This window comes from Heteronotia binoei, chromosome 1, assembly GCF_032191835.1.
Source record: "Heteronotia binoei isolate CCM8104 ecotype False Entrance Well chromosome 1, APGP_CSIRO_Hbin_v1, whole genome shotgun sequence".
Taxonomy (NCBI): Eukaryota; Metazoa; Chordata; class Lepidosauria; order Squamata; family Gekkonidae; genus Heteronotia; species Heteronotia binoei.
Window position 1 is genome coordinate 86,619,995 of NC_083223.1, and position 21,398 is coordinate 86,641,392.

The 21,398-nt window shown below is 38.9% G+C and overlaps 1 protein-coding gene across 4 annotated transcripts in view; it reads right to left on the reverse strand.

Annotated features, from left to right (window-relative positions):
- EPHA7 (EPH receptor A7) overlaps positions 1–21,398 on the reverse strand; it is a 268,727-nt gene that overhangs the window by 232,134 nt on the left and 15,195 nt on the right. The gene's annotated exons all lie outside the window — the stretch shown is intronic.

A 21,398-nucleotide genomic window follows, 5' to 3' on the forward strand; every position in this document is an offset into this window, starting at 1 on the left:
TACTTGGAAGCATGTCTCATTAATTTGATTGGGGTTATTATTTATAGTTTACTTACTGCTTCGAAGGAGGACTGGAGCACAATCATTGCAATAACTTTCCCATTTAGATTTGCCATAAGTATTGAAAGAGAAAGGGACAATTTAAAAAGGACATTCTACCCAACGACTTCTATCAAGGACTGCTTTCAACACTAGTACTGCTTCCTTAGTACTGACTTCTTAGAATGCTTAAAAATTTTACTGCATTTTGAAGAAGTAATTTTACACTGAACTACAGAATGACTGTAGATGCATCAACACAAAAGCCAAACCTGGAACAGTGACTCTGAATAAATAGTATAAAGAAAACATTCTAATATAATGAGAAACCTACATAGCAATTAGGAAAAAATACATCATAAATATTATTTTTATTATTATTACATTCATTCTGTTATCAATTAGATCAAGTAACTCTTGAATGTCTTACAATGTTAAAAATGTTAAATAGACTTTTTCATTGCCTTCTTGACCATTTGCAGATGGCTAAGACTAATAAAACACAGCTATGACTCTTTTTTTTAAGTTCATTTTTTCACATGCTTTCATACAGCAACATGTAGACCCCACTTTATCCCATCTGACTTGAATTAATCTAATGAAGGGGAACCTTCAGCTGATCAGCTGCTGTCTGAATAAATCTGTTGTTACAAAAATTGCATTAATATCTTGAATAAATAAAAATGAACAAGTCTTATTAAATAATGAAAAATCAATACAGATCTTCCAAAATTCCTACAGAATAGATCCAGCATAAGTGATACATACAGATCTGTTCTGGTGATTCTCGGTACATTTTCAAGCATGTCAAATAACCACCAACTGAGATTCTTTTCTTCTTATAAAAACAATCAGTTTGAACCGTTTCATGAAAAGCTATTTTTCAGAGGTGTTTGCATCAGAACAGTTTATAGACAGACACAGATTTATTTTTTTTAAGTGCCAGGTCATCCTAAAGCAGTTCTGATCACCTCTCCAAATCTCTGCTACCTCGATTTCCTAACCATTCCCATGTATTTCCAACTAAGACATTAGCATGCAAGTCCATATGAATGCTTGATTGATTGATTGATGTTTCTGTTCACCCTTTGTTTAGGAATCTCAAGGGGACATACAGAAGGTTCCCACCTGTTTGTCAGTTCCCTAGTGCTTAAGCATTGTGACACCCAGATAAAGGCAGTTGTTCCATGAACCTCTCATAATAAGGCAAGTATTATGACAAAGGGAAATGGTTAAGATAAGTAACTGCTGTTTTCTTGCTCACAAAGTTACTGCTTGCTACTTTTAAAAAAGTATTGCTATTTATCCCAGCATAGTAATTATTCTGCTTTTTTTCATTTATGACCATTCAGTTTGCTGAAGTTTCTAGTTGCATGAAAAGTATAATGAAAACACATATGGTGCTCAGTCTACAAGCAAAATCACTTCCTAAGGCTGCTTATTTAGTTTATTCCATTTTTAAAAGTTATAAAAGACTTTCTGCCAAGTTTTTGAATCATTTAGTTATTACTGATATTTTCATCGTGATTTTCCCCCCAGGGAAAAAATGCTGCCAAGATAACAGCAAGAAAGAACCATTCATTAGTAAGGCAGAGTAAAGAAAGCTGCACAGTTGCTTTTACCCAGATTTAAAGAATTCACCGCTTCATTGAAAAATGCTGCATGCATCAGGCACAGCTGATGTTACTTAAGCTATTTAAAAAATAACAACTGTGCACATTCTGTTAACATCTAATAATGCCAGAACATAAACAAAATTTTATTTATTCCCAAAATTGACCTACATTTAGTGTAATTTTGTAAGGCTTTGTAACATAAAAATGCAAAATAGCAAAGTATACTTTATACTCATTTGAACCTGAAATATCCTCTCAGTGAATAAGATTAATCAGTTAAGAAACTAGTGTGATGGCTGAACAATGGATATCTGCCTATTTCCACAGTGCAAACACAAACACACACAGGAAAAAACCCCCAAGAAATAAACACACAACCTGCCAGCATTTGCTTTTGAAGTGTCAGATAACATTATTTCCAAGATGACACCGTAGACCTTCATTGGCTATGCATAAGGTCAGTGAATATTAACTTCATTTACACTTGGCTGAGAATTGGCTGGTGTCAACAATAGAGGTTTAGATCCTCTGCTGAGCAGGGCTAGGAGCTGACAGAAAGCTGCCACTGAGGAAGATGGATGATCGTACTGGCTGACCCTATTCCTCCCTAAGTGTCACTGTTTGGGCCTCTTTTCTATCTCTACAACAAAAGACCCTCTCTGAGCTTCCCAGTGGCCTTCAGCTTTTATTGGTACTAACAGGTCCAGACATTTTCATCGATTGGATTCTATACCTCTTAAACATAAGAGTTTGCCCTGTTTGGCTATCCAAACCTTGGCACAGATGTCTTTTTATTTTGTAATTGCTTCACTATTGTCTGTTGGGAAGGATGTGATCGGACAGGTGAACATCATGTCAACATAGAAATTGCAGCACCATTTATCTCAGTTTCCCAATGGTATTTTGAAGAAACTGATATGTGGTTTGACTGTAAAGATTAACCCCTTTACAACTATTTTCTCAAATAAAGGGGAGGGGGTTAATCTATGATGTTTCAACAGGTATGGCTCAAATGTCTGTATTTCAATATCAGTCTTAATCCCATCTGACATTTATATCAGTGGTACTTTAAAAAATTCATTGGGTGTTTGTTTAGTAAAAATTTATGCTGCAGACTGTGCTTACCCGTATGCAATTCACATCCTGTAACTGTAACCTATTTCTCCCGGAGCAGTCCAAAGTATACAGGATTATACTCACAGTATTATATATATGGCAAACCAGGGTTTTTTTGTAGCAGGAGCTCATTTGCATATTAAGCCACCCACCCCTGATGTAGCCAATCCTCCAAGAGCTTACAGGGCTCTTAGTACAGGGCCTACTGTAAACTTCAGGAGGATTGGCTACATCAAGGGTGTGTGGCCTAATATGCAAAGGAGTTCCTGCTACAAAAAAGCCCTGTGGCAAATGATTTTATACTCCTGGTATACAGACAAAGATACATTCACATGAAACACTGTCTTGTGGCTTAGTGTTTAATTCAATGGAGCAACTCAGGGTGAGTGGGTGGGTTGGTTGGTTGTGTGTGTGTGTGTGTGAACTGCAAAGCTAAAGCTGGACTGAAACAGCTGTGTATGGAGAAAGCCAAGTTATGCTGGATATGATTAAATGCATTTGAAACCACACAGGGCTGAACCAAAAGTATTCATATCAAATTCTGACATGGTTTTTACTTATACTGGGCGGGGGGCTTACTATTTGTTCTACATTTCTCACAGTTGCCCTATGGAGGAGCTTTCTTAGGGGTATTTGTCCTTTGGCGTCAGCTTGAAAACTGCCATAGCTCTCTCCTACCGGTGGCTAGGAGCATTCATAAGCTGGACCATCTTGAGTCAGCTTGTGGACCTGACTCTTCCCAAATGAATGGGGGGAGGTGTCTTATCACTTGCCCAGTGATTTGACAAAAGGGTCCACCTTGTCAAAGGGGTACACTAAGATGTGAAAATCTAAACCTCCCAAATATTCCATTCAACCTTCTTCAGGTATCTTGTTGTCAAAGAAGCAATCACAAAGCAGAACAAAACAAAATGATTTGGCACTGAGGGGAAACAAATCATATGTGGCTGCAAGTCATAGATAACACTCTTAAATTATTAGCATGACTGACTGAATATACTGCAATCCTTTATTGTGATACATACTATGGAGACAGTGAACATTTCATTGCACTATACAGTATACCAGATTAAGTTTTGAGGTGCACTCCAATGGTATTAAACACAAGAAAATATCCTTACCCTACCACCACTATTTTAAGTGAAGGCCATCTAATTAACTTTGGCAAATGGATATAAATAAGCCATGGAGTATGCCCACAGAAATGGAACTAAAATGAACTCCTGCTCGTAAACAAAGACTACCCATAATCATGCAGACATTATTAATCTGTACAATTCAGATTTTAGTATGCCATGAGCACAGAGTATGGGTGCACTGCAGCAAGTCAAAGTTACCATGCACTAGAGTTAAGATTGTCAGGTCCTGCTTCACCTCCAGCAGGGGATGGGGGTAGGATTGCCAGACTCAGGTTGGGAAACTCCTGGAGATTTGGAGATGGAGCCTGGGAAGGACAGCAACCTCAATGGGGCACAATGCCACTGAATTCACCCTCTAAAGCATCGATGTTCTCCAAGGGAACCGATTTCTGTAGTTTGGAGATGTGTTGTAATTTTGAGGAGTTCCTAGATCCCACTTGAGGCTGGCATCCCTAGAGTTCTACTGCCTTTAGCCTCTCTAATGTGCATAACGCCTACGGTCAAGATGATGCAAGAAATCTTCATCCTGAAGTGGTAGCAAATACAGTAGAAGTCAGAGTCAGGATACAGGATGAACCTGACAGGTTAGAAAATTGGATTAAAACAAATAAGTTCTGTGTTTAGGTAGGAAAAATCAAATGCATAATTATAAGATGGGAGAGATCTAGGGGTCATAGTGGACCATACTTTGAACATGAGTCAGCAGTGTAATGTGGTAGCTAAAAAGGCAAATTCAATTTTTGGGCTGTATCAACAGTAGAATACTGTCCAGATCACATGTTGCCTTACTCTGCTCTAGTTAGACCTCACCTAGGGCGTTTTCGCACTGACCTTCAAGTGGTGCGACCACCCTCCTCACGCCGGCGGATCTGCAGGGATTTCGCACCAGAAGCGCCGGCGCACCCAAAAGAGCCGGCGACTTCCATCGCAAAACCAGCTCAAACGGAAACCGCCAAGAAGCAGGAAAACGTTTGAGCTGGTTTCGCGACGGAAGTCGCCGGCTCTTTTGGGTGCGCCGGCGCTTCTGGTGCGAAATCCCTGCAGATCCGCCGGCGTGAGGTGGGTGGTCGCACCACTTGAAGGTGAGTGCGAAAACGCCCCTAGAGTATTGTGTTCAGTTTTGGGCACTACCGGAGCTTTTTTTGAGCAGGAACATACAGGAATGAGGTTCCAGCTGGTTTGGTGTAAGGAGGTATGGCCTAATATGTAAATGAGTCCTCACTTGGCTTTTTCTACAAAGAAGCCCTGTGGGAAACAATGGTGATGTCAGGGATGTGGCGTAATATGCAAATTCCTGCTGGGCTTTTTCCACAAAAAAAGCTCTGGGCACCACAAGTTAAGAAGGATATAGACGAGCTGGAACATGTCCAAAGGAGGGCAACAAAGATGGTGAGGGGTCTGAAGACCAAGTCCTATGAGGAAAGGTTGAAGGAGCTGGGCATGTTTAGCTTGGGGAAAAGATGACTGAGAGGTGATATGATAACCATCTTCAAGTACTTGAAGGGCTCTCATATAGAGGATGTTGCAGAATTATTTTCTGTTACCCTAGAAGGTTGGATGAGAACCCATGGGTTGAAATTAAATCAAAAGTGTTTCAACTAAACATTAGTAAGAACTTTCCTGACAGAACGGTTCCTCGGCAGAACAGACTTTCTCAGGAGGTGGTGGGCTCTCCTTCTTTGGGGGCTTTTAAACAGAGGCTAGATAGCCATCTGCCAGCAATGCTGAATCTGTGAACTTATGCAGATAATAAGAAGGAGGGCGGCAGGGGGGGTATTTTTCCTGCATTGTGAGGGGGGTTGGACTAGATGACCCTGGAGGTTCTTTCCAACTCTATGATTCTATTATTCTAAAAATAAAATCAGAGCCTGGAGAGGAGAAGAACCACATATAATCAGTTTAGACTGGCTGGCACTAGCTCCATCAAAAAAAAAAGAAAACCTGAGGAAAGCAAAAGGCAGAAACCAAATAGCCACAGACTATCAGGGGTGTGGGGGTAGTTGAAAGAATGAGGAGGTTTGGGATTGGGATTGGGTGATAATTGGAGTGGTTGAGAAAACACCAAGAGTGGGGGGAGTGAATGCCTTCGCTTGGGTGGGTGAGAAGGCACCAAGGGGTTGGGGAGCATTCATCCAGAACCTCTCTCTAGAGCTCATTGGACTTTTCCCCACTAGTGGATAATCATGATAAAAGTGACAATTCTTCTAGTTTCCAAACCAGAGATTTATCAATTGTATGAATAATGCAAGCAGCCCAAGGGAGATAAGCAAGTCATAATAAACATCACTTTCTCAAATTAAGGGTAACTTAAGAGTAGTCTCAACTTCACCAAACAACACATCTCATATAGTGGGGCTAGGGAAAGACTGTTTCTCAAACCCTAAGGAGTTACAGCAGTAAAGATGGTCAGCGCTGAACAAACCAGGATGAAACAGCTTCTTGTTTCATTCTATCTTACAAGATCTATATTTTCTAAAGTTCTTATTTCTAAGACAATAACACTCCTGGATTTTCAGCTATCATGACAGGTTGCTTACATACCACTGCAAAAATAATGTCAAAACCAAGATCCAAAAAACAATAAAAATGGAACTGTCCATGGTTTTTTTCTTCATTTTTGAAGCACCTATCCCCATTTTGCCTACCACATTACTTTTGGAACTAAGGGGAATTTCAAAGTAGGATTGCCAGGTCTGTTTGAGATGCCAGAAGGGGGGACATTCTGGGGGCTCAAAACATCACCCCCAATGTGCCGATGTCACAGGAAGTGATGTTGTGAGCCATGCTTACATCACCCAGAAGTGGTGTAGGCATATCAGAGGCAACACTCTGGTTCTTGGGCAACATTCTATAGTAAAATTGCCCTCAAACCATAGAGTTTAGCTCAAAAAACAGTGTCATCCCCACCCCCCACCCCGGTGTGCCCATGTCACTTACAAGTGACATAGGCATGTCACATGATATTGCTGTTGGGGGGGGGGATTTCCAGGAGCCCACAAAACCAGGGGATCCACCACCCTAAGAGCCCATTTCAAAAGCATTTTGTGATATTAGCTCAATAATTACAATGACTTTGAAAAGGTAGAGCAAAAGCCTCCCAGAAGATTCTAAGGAAATTTAGGTACATAAGAGTCTGGAGACAGGGAAGAAAATGAACACATTACAAGCCTGTTTCATAACTAACATTCTGCAGTGCAGTCATTACTAAAAAGATATAGGAATTACTACATCCCTAAACCATTCCATCTTCATGGTTATATGTATAAAGCAAAAAAAAAAAAGTTAGCCTAGAAAGGGGAACATAATCTCTACCAGCAATTTTTAAACATACTATTAATCTTCAACTATTGAAGAATAATTATTCACATAAGAAGATATGGAGTAAATTATGGTCTATAAATTCCTAGTGTTCTTAATATAGATCTTTCTTTGCTGTGGAACAGTTATACCCCTAAATCAAGGAAATGAAGAATTTCAATCCCAATTCAGGAGAAGTTTTGTTGACTGTCTGTTATATGGAACCAGGTGCTCCTTGATGAGAATCTTACTGAAAATAACCAGTTGAGGATTTCTACTTATTCTCATTTAATGATCTGCCTCACAGCACAGCAGAGGCTCTCTTCTTTACTGAGGTGCCAACTATTTCAGAGCATTATTTGGACCTTAACTGTTAGAGGCAAATGCCCAAAGCTACCCACACCAGCTGAGGAATCTCCCCACTATTGGGGGGGGAGGGCATCAACTGTTACATTTCTAAAGTCAACAGCTGAAATTCTGCCTGTTAGTACAATATTTTTCTTACCTTTTTAAAAAAAGAATTGATACAGTGATATATGTACTGTTCACAGCACCAGCATATGATTTCAATCTCTCATCTGCTTTACAGTAGCATGATGGAAAGCGTCTACTATTTAAGCATGCATATGGAAATTCCCATTGTAAAGCAATATGTCACTCATATGCAAACATCCTATTTTTAATGTAAATTCTCAGTTTACAGATGAATCTTGATAATGTTTCCCAGGTGAAGATAGGCACTCTTTATAATTCATGACTGTGGCTTTAGAAAGCTGTAGTTTCAAGTGAATTTCACATATCCTGGGACAACTCTGGCTAAGGATTATTTTCTAATCTTTGGAGCTGTGCTGCAATGGCCTCATGCTCAAATGACCTAAATAGACTGTATGTGCGTAGTCCCAGAGCATGTCTATCAATCAATGTCAATGTTCTGCTAGACTCCATTTTGACTGGCATGTTATCTACTCTATTTAATGAATAATGAATGGTATATCTTTCCTAAAATTAGATACAAATATTCCAAAACACAGAACTAGAAAGTTCTGATAGAAAAACAGATCATGTGTATTCTCTTTTCATTTATACTTTAAGAGACCTTTTAAAATGTGTTCTCTGTTTATGTGTCTGTGCTATTTCAAAACTTTCTTTATCTCCTAAATCCTGTTATCAGCTCAACTCAAATTATGCTTTCTGCGCATCATATTTCTCATAGAATTGTATTTTTTTAAAAAAAATGCACTAACGTGGAATAAAAGACATAATAATTAGGGCTGCCAGACAGGGGGGCTGGGAGCAGCATCCTGGGAGAAAATTTAAAAAGAAAAATAAAGCCCTGGTTACATACAGGAAGTTATTATTATCAAGTTCCTGGTGACTCCAAAGCTACCTGACTGTGACAAAAGGTGTCTTTCTGGACCTACTTGCAGGATCAGGTGCCAGACACATGTCACTCTCTTAGTTCTCCTATTAGCAGGGCTTTTTTTGAGCAGGAACACACAGGAAAGGAATTCCAGCTGGCTTAGCATCAGGTGTATGTTCTAATATGCAAGTGAGTTCCTGCTGGGCTTTTTCTACAAAAAAAAAAGCCCTGTATGAAATAATGGTGATGTCAGCAGGTGTGGTCTAATATGTAAATAAGTTCCTGCCAGGCTTTTTCTACAAAAAAGTCCTGCCTATCGAGGAAGGCAGGTTTCAGAAACTGGTGCTGGGAGATGTTAATACTGCACCCTGGCAATTGTGCTATTGCAGTTTTTCTCACAGCTTTTCTTCCAAGAGGTCCATGATTCCATTGACCACTAACTTCAAAATGGAATCTTCTCAGTTTCCTAGGAGTAGGAAAGAATCTCTCCCCTTCAGGAGAAATTGGCTTCCTCCTCTTTTCAAAGGGTGGGAGCTCACAAAGTCACTAATGTCTTCAGCCACTTAGCTTACTAAGGAGGTATAAAATTGACATAGTCATCATAGAAACTTCTGGTAAAAAGTTGAACTGGTTTTCATTATTTTCCAATGCAAAGGATTTAATCATAAAGAGACAGTCATTAATCTGCATCCATAGTCAGGAACAGCCAATATGTACGTATGCTCTGTCAAGTGTCAGCTGATCTATACCTACCCCAGCAAAGGGCTGTTGTCAAACTTTCACACCCATACGTAAGAATGGACGATACTATAGTATGAATTATCTTGAGCTTAGTCTCCACTCTTACTACTAAGTTGTATCAGAGAACTGGATGAATAGTAACATACACCTGCCTAGCATTCCACACTCAAGAAAACTGAATTTGAGACAGTACAAAAATGCAATCTTCATCTCTTCTTTCTCCAAGGTGAACCCTTAAGGCAGGTGTGTCAAATGTGCGGCCCGCGGGCCTAATCCGTCCCATACAGGGTTCCAATCAGGCCCGCCAGCAAATGGTTGCCTGTTTCCTTTATGTCGGATCCAGCCCTCATAATAAATTAGTCTGACACCTGCCTTAAGGGTTTTAATATCGGTTTGTTTGACCGTGGAAGGGAGTTCACACTATTCAGCATATGCTTAATTTCACTACATGAATTATGCATAATGATGATTAAAGATGTTAAAATGTAAATAATCTATTAGTCAGGACTTTTTTGTAGCAGGAACTCCTTTGCATATAAGGCTACACCCCCTTGATGTAGCCAATCCTCCAAGAGCTTACAGGGTTCTTCTTACATGGTCAACTGTAAGCTCTTGGAGGTTTGGCTACATCAGGAGGGTGTAGCCTAATATGCACAGGAGTTCCTGCTACAAAAAAGTCCTGCTATTAGTTAAACAAGGATATAGTTAATGAAGTCCTATATTATGTAATGTGGTTTACGTTGCTTTGAAATTATTTTATTTCTAAGTATTTTCCTGATATTTAACTCGGGAAGGTCATCTAGTGAATGTATTTGATTTAACTGTTATTAAAGCTGGTTGGTTTTTTACATGCTACTGCTCTCAACAGATAAGATACCTGTGCATCTCTGGGGTTATATGGGGGGGGGGGAGAACAAAAGAGATCCGAGTAAGGCTAGGCAAAAATATACTTTTTATCATGTAACTACTCTTACTTGATTCTGTATGAAGAAGAGACAGGCTGCAGTTGCACTGTGGTTTGAGAAATATTTTTTTTACCATATTCTTGATGGTTATGAACTGCTAAGAGCACCCATCAATTGCAGGCCATTGGACGGACTACTCAGCAAGAAGAAGCAGTAGAAAAATATAAATGATATGACCAAGAGGAAAATAAGAGGCAGAAGTGCAAACAAGGATTACCATTGATGTTGAAACATCTGATCTCCAACAGAAAATGCCATCCTAAGCAGAATTACACCTGTTATGAATGGGAGTTGCTTTGTTGCTTAAATAAGTTTATTTGCTGACATGGGTAATCAGATCCCTAGCACTGCTGAAAGGGCAGAATGGCAGTTTTAGTATGAAACATCACCTGGGGAAGCTCCGAGCAAGGAATGAGCCACTGAGCTGTCACCTGGGGTTGCCAATTCTGGGTTGGGAAATTCCTGAGGGCAAGATTTGAAGAAGGGAGGGACCTCAGCAGAATACAATGCCTTCAAAGCAGACATTTTCTCCTGGGGAACTGATCTCTCTCATCAGGAGACCAGTTGTAATTCTGAAGATCTGCAGGCCCCACCAGGATAGCAACTCTACTGACTTTTTGCTGGATGAAAGATCCTTCTTTGGCCTTTGAGTTGCCAAGAGCTTAATGGTCCTAACACCAAATTGGAGCGCACAGCCATCAAACCTCTAACCCATAACTGGAAATATTATTGGTATGTTGGTTCTTTTGGGAAATAGAGAATAATTGGTCTCAGTTGTAATTGGTCCAAAGGATGGAGGGGCCCCCAATGCAACCCCAGTCCTGGAACCTTAGGAAGGCAGAGGCAGACCCTTCCCTCCAATTACAAAGAGGGGGATGATTGCTAACTGCAATTTGGTTTGTTTCTTTCCCTAGCCAATCTTGCTACATTCTTGTGGTGTAGAATACTTTCTATTGTCTGTGTTTCCATCTTAAAAGCATAAAGTTTTAGAAAATGAAGAATTTGATCCCTGATAAAGTGGGACTGTTCTAGATAAAAAGGATCCAGCCCACCTAAACTTGATAGGCCTCGCAAAGACATTGACAGCCCTAGAAAGAAGAGAGAGGGGAAGAAAGAGCAGCTCATAAACCTGCACACCTAAAAGAAGTGGAAACATATTTTCCAGTTCTATACTGGGAAAATATTCCGTTACTGGGATTTCTCAAATGGTGGTGCTGTCTTGGTTCTGATCTAGCTAGGGCAGGAGGAGCCCAAATTGGATAAAGCTTTTGTCTATGAATGCTGCCTCATTAGAGCTTTAGCGCAAACACTGAGTCCAACAATAGCAGGCAAGAATGAGCTCTGTGCCCAAAGGGAGCTCTGATGTATTTAAAAGGTTGTGACACTGTTTAGGACTGCACTGGCGGGTGACATTTGGCATCTCATCTAAGAATGCAGACTTATTTAGGCTAACCACCTGAATATATTTAGATCACCAAACACTAAGCTTGCAAATGGAATAAATCCTTAAATCTCACCAGCCAGTTAAATGCTAGCTGACGGAACAGAATGCTGGTTTTCTTACTGTTAAATGGCTTTTATTTAAAAGACATGCTCTTTAGATAGTGCACAAGAGGCTCCTGGTTGCTAAACATGGTAATGCTTTGTGTAATGATATTATGTCATCTCAAAGTACTTGGATTTTATAGTAGTCACTTCATTTGCTGGATGATCATTGAAAGCAAAATTATCAAATGACTTCTGCATTTTGCCCCAGGGGACAGAAAGAAGATGTAAAGACCATAAATAAGGTTTAATGGGCTGAAACTTTATTAGATTAAAAATCAGATCTTACTGAAAGGTTCTTTAGGCTTATGCTACACTGGTTTCATGTGCACAAGTTACCTAAGCAGCTTGTTTGTGTATATTTTCAGAGTATGTCCATCAATCAACCTCAATATTCCCATAGTTCCATTTTTTGACTGGTAACAAGCTGTATGACATTCACTGAATTTTAATGAATGATGAATGCTATTGCCTTTCCTTAAATGCATGTAGGGATCCCAGCAGGGGAGGGGGGGAATCAGTACAATGCCACAACTATTAACATCTGCATTCCACCTGCCATCTACCACGGCAATATTTCTGGTTCTCTCAAACTCCCTGAGATTTCAATTATCCCTCAAAGCAATAATGTTTATTATAGCAGAGGTGGTCTAAGCCACCTAAAAAATTATCACTGATAGCCACAACAAGCTAGTTGTGCTCTTCTCCCAATCCAGGGATTATAAGAGACTGCATTCATATATTTTGCTTTAACTGAGAATCAGAATCTTTAATATTGCAGACACAGTCAATAGAGTTACTAATAAAATACCCACTTTCCCAAGAAAGATCACTGGGTGAGATCTTTAATATTGTAGACACAGCTAATAGAGCTACTAATAAACCTCTGTGATACCCACTGTGACTTGTTGGCTGCAATTCTTTCAGGCTGGATGGCAAACTGCATGAAAATGTCAACTATCCTTACATATAAGCAGCTTTCTATGCACACTGCTAAGCTAGTTGACCATCAGAGTCCTACTGAATTCTTTTCATGAATCTTTTTATATTAATGAGGATATCCATCTGCCCATGACCTCAGTAGTGGCTGAGTATGCAGTGAACTGTCATTATTGAATGGTAAATGATAGTGTGAGAGGGGACCCTGTTATGTGTTGCATTCTGGCAGCTGAAATAGCTGCCCCCACCATGTAATGCATGTACAAGATGAAGGTGCTGCTCCAATGTGCACACTTGATGATATACTGCAGATAAGCCTTGATTATTATTGTCTCTGCTTGTTTTGTGGTTTGATATAAAGTAAGTTAGTTAGTTAGTTAGTTAGGAACCCTCTCTTAGCCCTGACCTGGAAGGCTCATGCTAGGTGATCTCAGCAGATCTCAGAAGCTGGCCTAGTTACTATTGGGATGGTACACCAACAAGGAAATCCATGCTATGTGGAAACATGCAATGAATGTCTGAACCTCTGAATGTCTCTTACATTCAAAATGCGGTCACCATGAGTCAGATACAACTTGAGGGCAGTTTTCATCCCCACTGAACTGCTCCAAGTGTTTTTTTTTAAGTGGAAAGGCAGGATATAAATGTGTGAAACAAATGAACTCTAGCAGCACTTAGCACAGCCAAACACTTTCTTAACCTGCATCTGTAGTGCAAACTGTTAGTCAATCCTCACGCACAGGGTCGCCAGCTTAGAGTTGGAAAATACCTGGAGATTTTGGGTTTGAAGCCTGAGGAGGGCAGGGGTTGGGGAAGGAAAGGAGCATATGGGGTATAATGCCATGGAGTCCACCTTCCAAAGCAGCCATTTCTCCAGGTGACCTGATCTCTCCCACCTGGAGAAATGACAGAGAAATTCCAGGGCATCACCAGCTATCATCTAGAGGTTAAAGTTAAAGATATGGACAGTTCCAGTGTGTCAGTCAACACATAAAGATATTTACACTGAAATAAAGAACCAATAAATATTTTTTCAAACAATTTTGTGTCTTAATTTGAATAGTCATAAGATTTATTTACACAATCTAATCATCAATGAAAACAGGTTCAACACAACAGGCATTAATTCAACAACGATATCACACTCACTGCTAGTTTACAAAAAATCCTAACCTCACAACAAAGGCTCTTATCAAAATTTTAAGGCATGGAGTGGCTGGCTTTTCAAATTTCATAATAAAGGATGCAACAAACTTCCAATAATCATTCCACAGTCCTGTTGTAATTTTCTTCCCTCCCAAAGATGTGATGACAGGCAAATGGAACCAATAAAGCACACATTCCCAAAGGTGGTGGACATCTACAAATGGGAGTGGAGATTGGAGAATTCATCTTCCAGATTACAGTTTTGTTTAACAACACTTTTCCAACTCACTCCTCAACATGCTTGTTTATCCATGAACTAGACACAGAAGGATAAAACTTAAACTAATGGATCCAGCCTGCTCTCATCTTCTGTATTTGTCCCACAAAGGTAATGTTTTTATCCCTTCCCTCACCAATACTACTATTTCATGTATGCATAGGGCAGGCTTATCAGATCCCAAGTTTATAGCAGTTAATTTGTACGGCCCTATGAAACACACGGCCCTCAAAGGATCAAGTCAGAGTATACTGTGATCTGCACATATTTTCACCATTTGGCTCCTTGCGTTTAATGAGATAAATTTTCATATAGCTTACAACAGATGGCTGATTAAGTCCTTTCACTTACAAAATTCCTTGAAGTTCTTATTTATAGGTGTGTGTGTGTGTGTAACTTGTATTTTTGCACTAATTTCAATTTCATTTAAGAAGACCCCACAGAAGAGACCTAATCACAAGTTTTAGTTTTAAAAGAATAAACATTTGTCAAATATAGAATAAAAGGTCTCCATTTCTGAGAAGCAGTTAACTATTCCATAGTAAGCCACACAGAGAAAATCCATTTGGTCTACTTCAGCACATTAATTTGAAACAGTTTCATTCATAACCTTTCAGGCTTAATAACTACATGCTCACATTCTATGAACATCTTATTGGTTTTAATCATCTAGACTACCATTCTAGTTCAGAACTTGCACAATGGAGGGAAAACATTAAGAGCATGTATTATTAACGAAAAAAGTGAGGGAGCAATAATTGATTTTTACACTATAGTCTTAAGTGGCAATAAATATAAAAGTAGCTTCAGGCCCAGATAGAGATCAAAGAGAGCACAATTTCCATGGTTTCTCAGGTAAAAGGAGTCTCACATTAAAATTCTTGAGCTAATCAATACAAATGGACTGACAGGTGGATGAAAACAACTGCATGATTTCATCTTTCACTGGCACATGAGGCTTGGAATGCTACACCCAACCATGTGAATATTCATCACATAAATCTTTTATTCTACATTCCATCCACGGAATGCTTACACATTTCCATGCTTAGATTTTCTCCCCCGCCAACACCACAAGCTTTCCTCCGACTTCGCTTTTTGGCTTTTGAATATGTTAAGGCATTACTTATTCCTATCATGGCTTCATGCACAGAGATGAACAGACACACACACACACGCAAATATACTATATACGCAATGCATCTAACTTTTTATGTAATTTCAATAGGACTTCTACAGAACTATAGTAAGAAAACGTATGAATGAAGCTTTTGTATCTCTTGAGCATAAAAAAACCTTCCTCCTGGAGTCTTTGCTCCTTCAAACAAGTCTGGCCTGGCTCCTCCATATGTTTTGCTTTCGCAGTCCTAGGGCTAATATTCCACACTAGAGATGGACACAAACTGGAAAATGGTGGTTCATGTTAATTTGTGGTTCATTTGATTGCACAAACCATGAACATATATGAACTTTCCCATTACCCAAACTGGTTCATGGTTTGTTTGGTTTGCGTGGTGGTAGAACAGCCGCTTCATGAGTTAGAGATGTCAAAGTCACAGGGAGTCTTTAACAGATTCTCCTCTACCCACCCTCCAAGTTTGGCAAGGATTGAATTTGGGATGTCTGAGTTATAGCCCCTCAAAGCAGGAAAGCTCAGGAAAGCTCAGCTCAAGTTTCACGTTCAATTCCTGAAACCACAGCAAGGAACACCTTCCCAGCCAAGAGAGATGTTTAAAAAAAAATTGCCTCACTGTGTGCAAGGGAAAGGAGTCCTCCAAAGCCTCCCCAAAATCAGCCATGCGGCAAACAATTCTTCTTCAGCTCTCACAACAATTAACTCTTCTCTCTTCGTGCTGCAAAGTGAAAGCAGCTGTGTCAGGCTGTATTATTATACTAGTAAATAATCTGCTCCCATACAGGAGAATGGTAGCTCGGTGATTGGCTTCCAGAGTGCCAATCAAGCTATGGACAATTGCTTTGGGTATTTCTAAGGTTCTCCACAAGTTCACACTCAACATTGCCTAGGAATTGACTGAATCAGTGCCAGGCTGTCTAGAGAACAAACCACAAAAATGAACCACCTGAACCTCCATAGTAAAAAGGGAGTTCGTTTTTGGGTTTGGGAATGACGCAACCAAACAAACTGGTTTAAAGTGAACCATGAACCAGTCTGGTTCATGCTTGAACCACAGTTCATTTTTCAATTCATGCCCATCCGTATTCCACAACTTACATTTAAATTAAATTGCAAAGAATATAATTCCAGTCTTTGGTGTGGCTCCAACACAACATTTACATGAACAGACCCTTGAAACATGATTTTATTATCTCCCTCCTTCCACTACAACCCAAAGCACTTCCAAAAGTGCAGTTCTAGGGAAGCAGGAGCAGCAGTTGGGGTCCAAAATTTGAAGTAGAGTAGAGAGGTGAAAAAATTGAAGTTTGAGGGCAGAAATCTTCAGCCCAAGAAATGTGTGTGCTGGATCATAGCCATTTATTGAAATAAATGAAGCATCCTACTGTAGATGAAATGTGTTTTGAATGTGCATTTCTGCATGCACTGGGAATGCACTGATTCCAGCACAGGAAATGCACATTGAAGTAAAGGTTGTAACTCTCTTAGGATTGAATTGTAAAGTTCCACATATTCTTTCACTACATTGATGACTTTATTGCCAAGAGGCAATGGTTCTACGTGATATAGAGAACAATGAACACTTTTGGAAACAAAATAGATGTATTTAAGTAGTCTAGATGAGCCTACAGAAGAGAACTCTTATTCACAGAAGACATTATGCATTACACATATCCCTTCGGCGCTTCAAACCCTGAAGGACAGCGATGGCTGGACTCCTCTGGCAAAATGCACAGCACTGCTCTGCAGCAGCAGTCTGGACCAAGATTAGCTGATGCGGTGATTCTCTGAGACTTATGTAGCTCTTGGGACTTCACCATAACTAACCATAGAGTGGAGAAATAGATTCAAAGTCAACGTAAATACTGTTATGTGATGACCATCCAAGGTAAGCGATGCTGTTCCCAATTGTGCTGCCTAGGAGACCCTGATTAGATAAATGAGCACTAGTAGAGAAAAATACATTCAAGGGAAAAACAGCTTCAAGGCAAGGATAATCTGGACTGGTATGAAAGACAGTTTGGGCACAAGATACAGGAAGTGTGATACACTAATGCTAGCTCATCAGATTTATGATGGTCTTCCACAAGTGCCACTACAATGACCACACAATCTACTAGAACAGTGTACATCAATTACTAGTGTAGAATACTGTATATCAATTAACTTACCATTAATGTGAGTGTTTCACATATGTTAATTGTAAGTATTAAATTGAACTTGTGAACTTTCCTTTGGATTCTGGACTCTCATGAAACATGGAAAAGTCTGATTCTAGCGTTAGATAGAAACCATTTCACAAAAGAAATAGAGATGGGAAGACACATGCAGCAGAAAACTTAGAAGTACTTTTTCGGTCGCCAATTCCTTTCAGTTCTGCCTTACAAACATGCCACACCTAGAGATGTGAAAGCCCAGAAAAAACTGGAAAAAATACGGGGGGAAAAACGTGTTTTTTTCGTTTTCCTGAAGCTTTTTTTTTTTCAGAAAAATTAAAAAAAAGGAAAGGAAAGGAAAGGAAAGGAAAGGAAAGGAAAGGAAAGGAAAGGAAAGGAAAGGAAAGGAAAGGAAAGGAAAGGAAAGGAAAGGAAAGGAAAGGAAAGGAAAGGAAAGGAAAAAACGGATTATGGAACGTTTTATTTTAACATGATGAATAAAATATTTTAAGACAAGGTGTTCAAATATTTTCCAAATTATTTCTAAAAAATAAGTATGGTATCAGATTATTCTAATTTCTGTATACTGAGGGCAAGCAAGTCCTAGGTCATGCCCATTCATTGAAACTTATTCCTACACTCCCTTCTATACACTTCCCCCAACTTCAATTCTTTTTATGAGAATGGGTTTTTTTTATTTTTAATACTGTGGAGAGGAACTATGAATAATTGTTACTTCTGGATTTTTACAAATTGTTTTGTGGAAGTTTTTTTGTCTGTTCCACATAAACTAATAAACAGTTCAGGAGATTGTTGCTCCATTTGATACAATTACAAATAAATATTATTTTAAAACTAAATTATGTTTGTAATAATGTTTGGATACACTATGTTTTTAATATGGTAGTTGTGATAATTTCATGCCAAGTAAAATTGTCCATAGTCATATTTTATGTTCCTAAAGTAACAGAATGACTTTCAATCTGGAAAAGAAAATAAAAGTGCTAATTTAGCATTTTTTTTTCAATTTTTCCAAAAATTTCCCTTTCCCCTGGAAAAAAACGGAAAAAATCTGGGTTTCTTTCTGAGCTTCAAAATTTCTGGAAATTTTACATCACTAGCCACACCTCCCAGCTGCTGTTTCTTTTTACTTTGAAACCACAATTAAACCTACTTGGGGAGAAAGTCACAGAATAATATCTGCAAAGGAGAATCATTGCATCGAACCTGCACTGTTGTATTTTGGAAGGGGAAGAATTAAACACATACACACACACAAATGTGCCTATATGTATGCCTTGGCATCACAATCCATAGTGTATATGGAGAGGTGATAGGGTATGCCTGCTTCTACAGCATGCAAATTACAGTGCTGGTCCATCAGTGTGTGAGTCAAGCCACAACCATACTTTACCCAAATAATTCCTTTTAGCCTGCAATATCCTGCAGTTCTTCATTTAGCACACTGGCAATAAAACAGACAGCATTAAGCTATATTTAACTCTATTTGTCAATGAGTAAATGTGAAATGCAAGTTTTAAACACATCTTTTGTTACTGAGACACTCCAAACCAAGAATATTGTATTGTATACCTGACAAAGAGAAATGACGTTTAACACGTAACGATGTAATGAGAAGGGGGAAAACCCTGACCCTCTCTCCAGATAACTAGCAATTAAACAGAAGACTGGATCAGATTTGCTTGTTCTAGAAGTCTGAATTTTCAGACACAATGCCAAATTACTTTTCATGCAGATTTCACTCACACTGAGAAGTGCTTCCTAGCAAATGAAATATTATATAGCTGTGTATGAGCAAATGGATATTATTTCCCTTTTAAATAACACAGACCATATGGAATATGGATTATATCAGCACCTCTCAATGTTTCTCCACCTACCAAAAAACCCCCCAAAAAACCCTCAAACACCACAAAGAAAATGTATATGTGAGAAAGTATTTTCTGGAATTAGTTTTTAGTGCATTGATTGTTGTAGACTTTCCGGACTCTGTGGCCGTGGTCTTGGCATTGTGAGACCTGACATTTCACCAGCAACTGTGACTGGCATACTGAGAGGTATAACCTAGAAAACTGGAGTTCTCTCTGGATCAAATGGAGAAGAGATTGGTAGACAGCTTTAAGATCAACAAATGCCACATACAATTTTTTGAAAAGTTGAGTTGTATATTTACTAATGAAATGCTTCAGTAATAAACAGTGGTCAAGAGTGGAATGATCCTGTCTGAATCCTATTTGATGTGGTACTATCGAAACACAAAATTCCCTACAACTTACAACAGCACTACAGATAAGATCAAATGTCAATAACCAATCCATATACAAAAGAACCCCCTCAGGTAAGCTCCTCCATTAGCATGTCACAGCTCAGGAAGCACCCACAAGATAATGACTCAGACCTACACCACCTGCCTGAGTGGATATAAATTACCTTCCTACCAACTTCTTCTCCGTTTGACCCAGAGAGAACTCCAGTTTTCTGGGTTACACCTCTGAGGATGCCAGTCACAGTTGCTGGTGAAACATCAGGTCTCACAATGCCAAGATCACGGCTACACAGTCCAGAAAATCTACAACTATCAATAGACTCCGGCTGTGAAAGCCTTTAGCAACATATATTTTAGTGCAATAACATGGTATATGTATGTATGTATACTGAATATGTACTGAAGAAACTTTATTTAATTGTGATTGCTTAAAAAAATTGACAATCAACTAACAAAACAAAAGCTTTTCAACTACCATGTTTATATAAAACACAGCCATGTAAATGACCAAATTCTAAAGCCTCCAGTTAGATATGTGCAAGCTCACAAACAACTCAGAAGATGCATCAAATTTCATTTAAATTTTCCTCAAGCGTTGTGCTTCCATGAATGAAGCTGTACCTTTTTTCTGTACACAAAACAAACACAGAAAGCTACCACCTAACAAGACACCTCACTCAGCATCAGAGGCTACATACATATGCCTAATGCTATATCAGGCTTATTTAAAGCAGACGACCATCGCCAATAGGTTTGATGGGATCAATCATGCATTTCCAGAAGTGAGGGTACTAAATTCAGGCTTCATTTTTTTTTCTTCATAAAAAGTTAGCATTTCAAACTCGTGTTTGGGCCTATAAAGGTCCTGTTACACCAAAGAATGGAAATATGGGGCCAATGTATTCAGGGTCAAGGTGCCAACACCTAGCCTGCAAACATTAACTTTTAGATAAGTATCTATGAAAGGAAACTACAAGATTCAGCCTGAAATGGAAACTACAGGATTCAGCCTCAAATGATTGCAAGTAGACGCCTTTAAAATATTAAAGCTATGCATGGGATAAGAAGTCACATTCCTGTTCTGTTCTTCTGTGATATGCCACAAAGCCCAGCAGTAATAAAGTATCCAGTTCTATTAATATTATTATATTCAGTTACAGTTTCTGTCAGAGTGAATGTATCACTCTGCCAGCTATATTATAAGTCACCACATGGTTGATCATTAACACTTTCTCAGCAGAAAATCCTAACTATCTGACTACAACAGCTGACTAAAAGACATTAAGTCACTGCATATTCTTCCAAAATCAAATAGCTTAACAGCTTTAACAGGACCTATTCTCTTCATATAGATTCCTGCACTAAGGATCAAGAATAAAATTTTGAAATTTTTACATGATTTTTAAAAAGGGAAGTAAAAATATTACAAAATGAACAACTGGATCACTTCCAACATACCATATTCTTTTAGCAGCTGCTTTGGAAGCAAGCCAGACATGAGAAGTGTTCTTACAAATGAACACACAGTTACACTCAAGCGCAAGTTACAATTTAATACCTTTGTCAACATCACTGAGGTCTGAAATTAAGAGGTCTATTTAACAATTTACTTGAATTATAATTACCAAATACTGTTTTAA